Genomic DNA, 11,491 nt, shown 5'->3' with positions numbered 1-11,491 from the left:
TCTGTTGTATGTTCTCTTGTATCTGTTGAATGTTAAGCCATGTAAATGTTCTGCATGTTCATATTTAAAGTCTTAATTTTAAAAATGAGTCAACTATTTGCTTGCCTAAATTGTAATAAGATGTATTTATTTTTATTTTCAATCATTAAAACATTTCTCTAGTTCCTAAAGATTTATTTATCCAATATGCATACATAGTAATAACATAATAGCAACAAGAAAATTACTGTCAGGGAGACATCAAAATGGTATAATGTAGCCAGATTAGGGGGGAAATGGGGCCCAGTAGGAAATTAAGATTCAGTACCCCAGCTTTTTTTTTTCTGAACAAAGGGAATTCCACTGGTTAGGACTGCACACTTTGACTGATGGCTGCCCAGGTTCAATTCATGGTCGGGTAAGATCCTGTAAGCCATGCTGCTCCTGCTAAGTCACTTCAGTTGTATCCGACTCTGCGACCCCATAGACAGCAGCCCACCAGGCTCCCCAGCCCCTGGGATTCTCCAGGCAAGAACACTGAAGTGGGTTGCCATTTCCTTCTCCAATGCAGGAAAGTGAAAAGTGGAAGTGAAGTCGCTCAGTCATGTCCGACTCTGCGACCCCATGGACTGCAGCCTACCAGGCTCCTCCATCCGTGGGATTTTCCAGGCAAGAGCACTGGAGTGGGGTGCCATTGCCTTCTCTGTGCAGGCCATAAGGTGTGGTCAAATAAAATAAAAACTAAAAGATTAATACAATGAAATTCATATTAGCACTCTTAACCTCGATGTCATGAATTAAATAATGTTACAGATACCAGGTTTTCTTTTTACCACTGATCAGTGTTAGTCTTCCACACTCCAGTGCTATATGGAACCTTTTTGATCTTGTTAACAGCTTCATCAGACTGTCCTGTCAGGACTTTGCCCTGTGAAACTAGATAGCATATTCTATTACCAGAGCCGCTGGTCTTGTATTTTCAAAGATACTACAGACCTGAGGATGCTACCTAATTTTACAACTTGAATCTAGGCTCATTTATGTCTAAGAGAATCATGAGAACGTGGCATTAATTAATCATTAACTTTTGTCAGGTGCGTTGTAAGTAGGTACTGTGGAACAGACGTAAGGCGAGGAAAGAATTGGCACTCTTTGAAGGAGTTAAATCCTTTCATGATAGACCAGAGACCTAGTAGTAAAATGTTTCCGTGGGTACTATGAACAAATTAATCAAACCCTGGGAAGGGGTTGTGGGAACCTTTTGTTTATAGCCAGTCAGTTAGAAGCATAGATAACCACTGGGATCTCTGATTGGTGTCTGAAGTAGAGGGTGTCCTGATGGGACTGAACCCTAACCTGTGGGATCTGTTGCTATCTCCTGGTAGATAGTGTCAGAACTGAATTAAGCAGTAGGACACCCAACTGGTAACTGAGAATTGACTGATGAGGGGGAGAAAACCGACACACTGTAATTGGTGTCAAAATTGTAGTAAACAAATAGGTGCAGGATTCAGGTGCCAAACCTAAAGAGGGAACAAGAACACTTAAATGAGATTACTGTTAGAATGTCTACATCTAAGTTTAAAACTAAATTATGAGGCTAGTAAAACAACTTTAAAAGAAAGTGGTGCAAACTTCCCAGTTTCATCTCCCTCTGTATTTAAGAAGTAAAGAGTACAATGGGGTTTATATGTGTCCTTTTGAATTATGATTTTCTCAGGGAATATGCCCAGTAGTGGGATTGCTGTGTCATACAATAGTTCTGTTTATAGTTTTTTAAGGAACCTCCATGCTGTTCCCAACAGTCAGTTCAGTTCAGTCGCTCAGTCATATCCGACTCTTTGTGACCCCAGGGACTGCAGCACACCAAGCTTCCCTGTCCATCACCAGCTCCCGGTAGCTGTATCAGTTTACATTCCCAACAGTACAAGACTCTCGCTTTTTCTCCATGTCCTCTGTAGCATTTATTATTTATAGATTTTTTGGTGATGGCCATTCTGACCAGTGTAAGGTGATACCTCATTGTAGTTTTGATTTACATTTCTCTAGTAATTAGTGATGTTGAGCATCTTTTCAGGTGGCTCTTGGCCATCTATGTGTCTTCTTTGGATAGATGTCTATTTAGGTCTTCCATCCATTTTTGGATTGAGTGGATTGTTTTCTTTGATTTTGAGTTCCATCAGTTCAGTTCAGTTCAGTTGCTCAGTCATGTCCAACTCTGCGACCCCATCAACCACAGCACGCCAGGCCTCCCTGTCCATCACCAACTCCCGGAGTCCACCCAAACTCATGTCCCTTGAGTTGGTGATGCCATCCAACCATCTCATCCTCTGTCATCCCCTTCTCCTCCTGCCCTCAGTCTTTCCCAGCATCAGGGTCTTTTCAAATGAGTCAGCTCTTCGCATCAGGTGGCCAAAGTATTGGAGTTTCAGCTTCAACATCAGTCCTACCAATGAACACCCAGGACTGATCTCCTTTAGGATGGACTGGTTGGATCTCCTTGCAGTCCAAGGGACTCTTCCAGAGTCTTCTCCAACACCACAGTTCAAAAGTATCAATTCTTCTGCACTCAGTTTTCCTTATAGTCCAACTCTCACATCCATACATGACCACTGGAAAAACCATAGCCTTAATAGACAGACCTTTGTTGGCAAAGTAATGTCTCTGCTCTTCAGTATGCTGTCTAGGTTGGTCATAACTTTCCTTCCAAGGAGTAAGTGTCTTTTAATTTCATGGCTTCAGTCACCATCTGCAGTGATTTTGGAGCCCCAAAAAATAAAGTCTGACACTTTCTACTGTTTCCCCATCTCTTTGCCATGAAGTGATGGGACTGATGCCATGATCTTAGTTTTCTGAATGTTGAGCTTTAAGCCAGATTTTTTGCTTTCCTCTTTCACTTTCATCAAGAGGCTCTTTAGTTCTTCACTTTCTGCCATAAGGGTGGTGTCATCTGCTTATCTGAGGTTATTGATATATCTCCCAGCAATCTTGATTCCAGCTTGCGCTTCCTCCAGCCCAGCGTTTCTCATGATGTACTCTGCATAAAAGTTAAATAAGCAGGGTGACAATATACAGCCTTGACGTACACCTTTTCCTATTTGGAACCAGTCTGTTGTTCCATGTCCGGTTCTAACTGTTGCTTCCTGACCTGCATACAGGTTTCTCAAGAGGCAAGTCAGCTCAGTTGTTTGTATATTCTGGAGAATCCTTTGTCCAGTGCTTCATTTGCAAATGTTTTCTCCCATTCTGAGGGTTGTCTTTTTGGAGGGAGGTCCAAGAGGGAGGCAACATATGTAGGCATATGGCTGATGCACTTCTGCAGAAACGAACACAATATTGTAAAGCAATTATATTCTAATTTTTTTTAAAGCGGTAAAGGGTATAAACTGGAGAGCAAATAGTTTTCTACTTGCTTTGCCCAACAAGACCTCCAAATAGCAGAAGTTACTTCAGAGAAGGAACTGTTTCCATTTGACAAAGAGAAAGGATAATTAACAGGGACCATCTGGAGAGAATCATGTATCTTGGTGGGAGTTTCTGGGAGTCTCTTTTTATACCCTGTTCTTTTTTTTTTTAAAGTACTTATTTGCCTGCACCGGGTCTTAGTTGCAGCATGCAGGATCTGGTTCCCTGGCCAGGGATCAAACCCTGGCCTCCTGCATTGGGTGTGTGGAGTGGGAGAGCAGAGTCTCAGCCACTGGACCCCCAGGGAAGTCCATGGGGAGTCTTTAATGACAGTTGAACCCCTAGAAACCAGACAAACTGCTCACTACACTGCCCCCATTCCCAAAAAAAACACACACAAGGAAATTATCCTTATTCAGGAGCTGAGACACTTAGTATCAGGGATTATCTCTCTTCTGATAAACCTGGGTCCTAAAGAAGGCTCCCAGGTAGATTTTTTTTTTTCTTATAAAAATTCTTCATATTTGATCTGAAAATTTTCACTTTTTAAATGCAATCCATCTAAAGATGTTGTTGGTTTTTTTTTCCATTTTCTAGGTTATTTCTATTTAAGGATAAAATTGAATTTGTTTTAATAATGGTATGTGAAGAATTATGACAGATACATCCATTCATCACTTTCTTAAAAGCTTTTTAGTTTGTTTTCACAATATTTACTCCACACTTAACATTGATTTATTTTGTTTTATGTTCTTAATCCCATGATTTTCAACTTTCTGTTTAACCTATACCTCAGACTTGGGAACCATCTCTTCATATATACTTGTACTTAATTATTCATCCTGCCCAAATGTTTTGCATTTGACTGAACATGCCCAGTTCTTTTGACAATTTCTCATAGGTCTAATTGAGCAAACCTTTAATCAGTCGCTGTTCTCTGAACACTTTCCAAGTTGTTTAGTTTTGTTCCTACAGCCTGGCATGTAAAATTGAGTATAGCTTGACCCAACTGAGGCCTGGCCAATGCCAAATCGAACAAAAATAGTTGCCTTTATCTTTTTTTCTCATAAATGTCTTCATATAGTCCTATGAAGTGTATCTTTCTCGTTTAAGTACAGAGTCTCATTCACTTGACACCCATCATAATCATCTGTGGCTGTCTTAGCTGGTATTTCTATGTTTGTTGCAACTTAGTAAAAGTTGGCATTAAAAGCTAAATGTTAAATATTAAATCCATAGAAGGATTTCTTGTATTTTTCTTTCTAAGATTGTTCCATGAACATTTGGTATAAATGTGAATTATTTATAATTCACTAAAGCTTGTATAATTCTGAATCTTTCTGTTATACAAACCGGAAAGGATTCAGATGGCTAGGTACCAGGAAAGGTTACTGAAAACTGCAGAAAGAATAGGCTGCTTTTGCGTTCTCCTGTCAGAGTTCATCTGTAAGCATTATAAACCAATTTCAGCCAACTTAAGCAAAAGGGAAAGATACCAGTATTTTCAGTAGGCTGGAAAATCATGCTTAGAAACTAGCAAACATCATGAGTGCTCCAAAAAGCAAAACTCTCAGCCATGCTCTGAAGAAGAGCATTAGCATCCCCTTGAGATTGCTGTTTGGTTCTTACCTAGTCCTTCAGCATTCTAAACCCTGTAGTTGCAGGAAAAATGGGATGTGAGAGGGTAGTCACATCCCAGGTCTCGGGTGAATTGCTGGGATGGGCCACTATGTGGGGATCCTTGGCTTTACTAAAGGAAGAATTTGAAAGCCAGCCACAGTAAAATGAAAGCAGTTTTATTTAGAGAGCTATATATGCCACAGACAGAGTGCAGTCAATCTCAGAAGAGAGAGTTACCCCAAAATATGGGGTGGTTGGTTTTCATGGGTTGTGTATTTTCATAGGCTAAGAAGTAAGAGTATATTCCAGCTGTTTGGGGGAAGAGATGGGGATTTCCAGGAACTGGCTCACTACCCACTTTTTTGACAGCCTCAGAACAGTCCTATTGCTGGTGGGTGTGTCTTTAGCATGCTTAATGTATTATAGTGAGGCTCAAGGTCTCCTGAAGTCAGCTTCTCTACCATCTTGGGCCTAATTGGTTCCAACTACCTTATGTCTTATCCTTAATGGATATATCATTCCTTTAAAGATTGTGTCCTACCCTCTGTTTTATTGGGCCCTGATCTTAGACACTGTGAGGATCCTGAAAGCAACAAGACTCAATCAGTGTCCTTTGGGACATTACAGACTAGAGAGAAAGATACACAAATAGTGAAGTATAAAACCAAGTGTTTAATTTGATATATGAAAAGTATAATGTGCTAAAATTGAAGTCGTGGAAGGTCCTGGACACAGCTTTCACGCCCTCTATCTGTAGAATCAGGGCATGTCATCCTTCCAGAGTATCGGTATGTTCACCAACCAGGAAACTCCACTTAGCTTTAGTTTCCAGAGTTTTTACCACAGTTTCATTATTTAGGAACTAACATTGGTCGTATGATTGAACTCTTATCTCCAGCCTTCCTTCCTTTTCTGAAGGTCTAGATGACTCAGAGCTCAACCCTGTTAACACTTGGTTGGTCCTTCTTGTAACTAGATCCCATTCTGAGCCATGTCATTAGATAAAATCAGGTGTGATCCAAGACACTTATGAATAACAAAGATACTCTTATCATTCAGAAAATTCCCCTAGAGGCCAAGTGACAGGAACTCAGAACAAAGATCAAAGAAATTCTTCATTATTACAACAGAGTTGAATAAGAAAATAGACATTTTTTCATAATAGTGAGTTAGCCAGTGGCAAGTTAAATAGCATGATAGTGAGATATTACTTAATCCCTAAGAAGTTGTATAATGGTCAAGTTACTTTCCCCTTGAACTTCATACGATCTTTGCAGCCCTTATGCTAGTAATTACATCCCTCACTTCTGTCTACAGAGATGAGAGAACTGAATGTACCTTCATTTAACTGATTATTGCTTTTCACAATGAAGCAGAGATGTGTGATATTCCTCATGCTAGTACTATTATTTTTAACATTTTTAGGACACCGCTTCATTCATCCTTTAGCTCTTGCCATTCTTCAAAAAAATTTTTTTTTAATTTTTGGGTGATGATATACAGTTGTTATTTGTTGAAGACACAATCTAAGACTCACTTTCTTCACATTTTTTTTATCCTTCCCCTTTTCTTTTTCCCCTTTCCATGGTCCTGTTTATCCAGCTTTAATACCAGAAATCAGTCTAGTGTTATAATTCTCTTTGGAAGTTAAGATTGATCTCTGCCACTTAGGATGCTTTCAGCTACAAGTGATATGATTAAACACCAATTGGTCTAAACCATAATGAATTTTATTGGCTAACATGAGTTTCCTGGAGCTGGGAGTCTGGCTAGCATCTATAAATCTCATGGGCAATAAGGACAAGAGGTAGGTATTTGAACAGCGGAGCAGTTAGGAAGGAGAAGGAACAAAATGGACATTGATTGGGCAGCCAGCATTATTCATTATACCTGAAGTATTGAACTGACAAACTGATAGATAATAACAAAAACAGTGTTTATATTGTATAGTATTTAAATTCATGTAGTACTTATAACGTGGATACTTTTATTGTTCTTCCTGCTAGGTTAAGACTCAGTGTTTTCACTGTGATAGCTGGGATTCAATCCCTGTTTGGGGAACTAAGAGCCTGCAAGCTGCAAGGTGTGGCCAAAAACAAAACAACATAATTCACCCATTTTTTTCACTTCCCACCCCCTACCTCTGGCAACCACCAATCTGTTCTCTGTATCTATAAACTTGGCTTTGTATACATATTTTAAATTCCACATTTAAGAGAGCTCATACAGTCTTTGTCTTTCTCTGACTTATTATTTCACTTACCATGATACCCTTGAGGTTGTAAATGGCAAGATTTCATTTTTTTATGGCTGAATAATATCCCATTGTGCATGTGTATATATGTATGTATCACAGTTTCTTAATCCATTCATCCATCAGTGGAACTTAGGTTGTTTTCACATCTCAGTTGCTGTAACAAAAGGCTCTCTTGATTGGGGTGCATTCATCTTTTTCAATTAATGGATAAATACCCAGAAGTAGAATTGTTAGAGGAACCACACTGACTAAAACTGCCCACCCTGTCCAGGCACCATAGTAACAATTTGTGTGAGTTATTTTACAACAGAAGGGCCTGGTAAGGAACACGGCACTAACAAGCCACCACCAACTGGAAGAAATTTGAGAAAAGAGACGCCATGTGGCCATGTGTCCTGTGTCCTACCACCCCCACAGATCCTTCTCGTTGGCATCCATCTTGGCTGAGCAATGCACGCGCCACCCCGAGATTGCAAGCCACGTGACAGAGCCGTCTTGCTGGGTTCCCCACCCTCCTGCTCTCTGCCCAGGCGCCCCTTCCCGATAGAGCCTCATGCTTTGTCAGCATGTGTGTCTCCTCAGACAGTTGATTTCTGAGTGTTATACAAGCGCCCACTTGGGCCCTGGAAAGGGTCCCCCTGACTGCAACAGAATTCCTGGATCATTCGGTAGTTTTATTCTCAATTTTTTAAGGAATCTAAGTACTGTTTCCCATAGTTGTTGCACCAATTGACATTTCCACCAACAATGCAGAAGGGTTCCCTTGTTCTGCATCCTTTTCAACACTTATTTCTAGTCTTTTTGATAACAGCCATTCTAACAGATAGGAGGTGATATCTCATTGTGATTTTGATTTGCATTTTCCTGATGATTATTGACATAGAGCATCTTTTCATGTACCTGCTAACCAGTTATCTGTATGTCTTTGGGAAAAAGCTTGTGCTGTCATCTGTGCTGTGCTGTGCTTAGTCACTCAGTCATGTCCAACTCTTGCGACCCATTGAACTGTAGCCCGCCAGGCTCCTCTGTCCCTCGGGGAATTCTCCAGACAAGAATACTGGAGTGGGTTGTCATGCCCTCCTCCAGGGGATCTTCCCAACCCAGGGATCGAACCCAGGTCTCTGCATTGCAAGCAGATCCTTTACCATCTGAGCCACCAGGGAAGCCCAAGAATACTGGAGTGGGGAGCCTATGCCTTCTCCATGGGATCTTCCTGACCCAGGAATCGAACTGGGGTCTCCTGCATTGCAGGCAGATTCTTTACCAGCTGAGCTTCCAGGGAAGCCTATTCAGGGAAAACTGTTCTATGCAGTTTTTAATCCAGTTATTTGTTTTCTGATATTGAATTATAGAGTTAATTATATTTTTGGATATTAACCACTTATCAGGTATATGATTCACAAATATTTTCTCCCATTTGAGTAGATTGCCCTTTCATTTTATTGATGGTTTCCTTTGCTGTGCAGAAGTTTTTAAATTTGATATAGCCTGACTTGTTTATTTTTGCTTTTGTTGCTTTTGGTGTCTATTATTCTTATTCTACAAATGATGAAATTGAGAGAGCTTAAGTGACTTGCAATGATATTGCAGAAAGATGAACTACCTACTACATGTGTGTGCTTAGTCACCCAGTCATGTCCACCCCTTTGTGACCCCATGGACTATATACCTTGCCAGGCTCCTCTGTCCATGGGGATTGTCCAAGCAAAAATACTGGAATGGGTTTCCATGCCCTCCTCCAGGGGATCTTCCCAACCCAGGGATCGAACCCAGGTCTCCCACATTGCAGGCAGGTTCTTTACCACTTGAGCCACAAGGGAAGCCTATCACAGTAATTTTATCAACACAGTCCAAGTATCTGGTGGTGATGAGATATGAAACTCAGAGTAAATTCTTGTTTGATTTTGTGTCTTGTATATAAGATTCTCTCAAAAGTAGTAAGTTTTATTTTAAAGTATAATTCAAGTAATTTGTTAAGGATATGTAATATGACAGTAGCCAAAAGGTGGAGACAACCTAACTCTTTATTGATAAATGCATGGATGGACAAAATGTGGTATATCCATAGAGGTGAGTATTATTAACCTTAAAAAGTTCTGATACATACTACAACATGAGTAAACCTTGGAAACTTTATGCTAACTGAAGTAAGGAAGACATAGAAGGCAAATATTGTATGACTTCACTTATTTAAGGTGCCTGGATTAGTCAAATTCATAGAGATGAAAAGTAGAATGGTGTTTACCAAGCGGCTGGGGGATGGGGTTGTTGTTGTTTACTTGGTAAGTTGTGTCCAACTCTTTGCGACCTATGGACTGTAACCCTCCTGGCTCTTCTATCCATGGGATTTCCCCGGCAAGAATACTGGAATGGATTGCCATTTCCTTATCCAGGGGATCTTTCCGACTCAGGGGTCGAGCCTGTGAACCCATGTCTCCTGCATTGGCAGGTGGATTCTTTATCATTGAGCCACTAGGGAAGCCCAGGGAATGAGGTAATGGGTAGTTATTGTATGGAGTTTCAGTTTATGATGATGAAAAAGTGATGATGAAATCTTTAGATAGGTTACCTGATTTAATATTCACAACAGCCCTATGATGTAGGTACTATTATTATCTTCATTCTATGAATAAGGAAATTGAGGCACAAAGTGGATTAAGTAGTTTGACCAAGATAATGCAGTTGGTGAATGTCAGAGCTTAGGCAGTTGACTTCAGAAACTGTGGTGTATCAGTTAATTTTATTACATTCCTTGAGGGGATTTCAGATGCTTTAGGGGGCTGAAAATGGAGGAACTCCTGTCCTAACAACCAATAGTTTTCGATTTATTCCGTGTCATGTCCAGTACTTGAATAGGGAGAATGAATTCATAGAGTTGTTGATTATTTTATTTTTTGCATTACAGAATCTTAATTTGGAAGAGACTTTTTGACTTTTCCAGACATTGGACTTTCATGTACAATTAAATTTTCAAAATAATTTTGGAGACTAACATGGAGTTTTTTACTTTCATTTTTACTAAGGTAAATACAGTGAAAGCATGAAACTATCTTTCATTACCACTATTAACAAAAAAGATATCTTAACACCAAAATAAATAGGAAGGTCGTAAAGACAGAAAAAAAAGGAATCCAATTCAGTTGGATGAATTTACTTTTATGAAAATGATACTTGCTGCTTGTTTCTTATTTCACTGAATGTACCTGTGGTTAGTGTAAACCTTGACATAGAGAAGCAACATTCTGAGAAAGAACAAATGGATATTTGGTCTCAGTCAACCACCTCCCACCAATATACAGTTGCTTGGATTCTGTCACATTATACCAAGTGGCAGGGAGCCTCTGATGGCTCACTTGGAAGAATGTGGTTTCTCTAAGGTATGTTTTAATGACCATCTTCACTGGGGTATTTGAAAGTCTGTAGGGGCCTGCAGATCTTACCTTCCTTTAGTGAGAGGGTAGCACTCGCTCTAGCAGATTACTTTGGACATTTAACCTTTTATAGCTTATGCCATGAAATTTCTATAAATACCTATTTTGAGTATAAAATACAAGGTGATTTTATGGATTTTAAATCTCGTTTCCCTGTCCTTGATTCCCATCTAGGTAGGCCACCAATTGTGATCTCTAACAGGAAAATGGATAGATCTGAAATTATTATTCATGTTGTTCTCTATATAGACACATTAAAAAACAATTTGTCTCTCATTCTCTTAAGGAGACAAAAATATATGTTTTTTAAAATATCATAGTAGCGGGGGGCGGCGACTGAGCGAGTGTGGCCTAGTAACCATGGGCGTCAGACTGGGGATCTCGGGGAGGGAGACGGTGCCTGTGGACCATCCTTTTCTTGGCAGGGGTCGGGCGTGCAGTCCCGATGCGCATAATGTACAGAGGTAGAGGGGATGGGCTCTGGCCCCCTCGGTGTCCTGTCTTCAGTACCAGCGGTCACCAGTCTGCCGGTTCTATCCTCAAGCGCTGGGACACAGAGAAAAAAAAAGGCGGGGCGGGGGGCGGGGTGGGGGGAGGAAAAAAAAGAAAAAGAGAAAGAAAAAAAAAGGAAGGAAAAAAAAATCACAGTAGCTGTTGAGATGTGTGCTAGCTTGATGAACTTGTGCTGAATATGGAAATACTCTTCCAGGCCAAGGAAATCTCAAAGAAAATGATCACCTTAACAAGGTAATTTTAAAGTTGCAGCACACTTGAATTTCCTCCGGTATCACCAGTTTAA

At 40.2% G+C, this 11,491-nt stretch overlaps 1 non-coding gene across 1 annotated transcript; it reads left to right on the top strand.

Annotated features, from left to right (window-relative positions):
* The first annotated feature begins 11,100 nt into the window (after positions 1 to 11,100).
* On the top strand, positions 11,101 to 11,249 carry LOC139036632 (small nucleolar RNA SNORA57). The gene has a single exon (XR_011489456.1). It is a non-coding gene; the product is annotated as a small nucleolar RNA SNORA57 (small nucleolar RNA).
* Positions 11,250 to 11,491: the final 242 nt, after the last annotated feature.

Source organism: Odocoileus virginianus, chromosome 1, assembly GCF_023699985.2.
Source record: "Odocoileus virginianus isolate 20LAN1187 ecotype Illinois chromosome 1, Ovbor_1.2, whole genome shotgun sequence".
NCBI lineage: Eukaryota > Metazoa > Chordata > Mammalia > Artiodactyla > Cervidae > Odocoileus > Odocoileus virginianus.
Note: the sequence above shows the minus strand (reverse complement) of the source record. Positions and strands in the feature narration are given on the sequence as shown.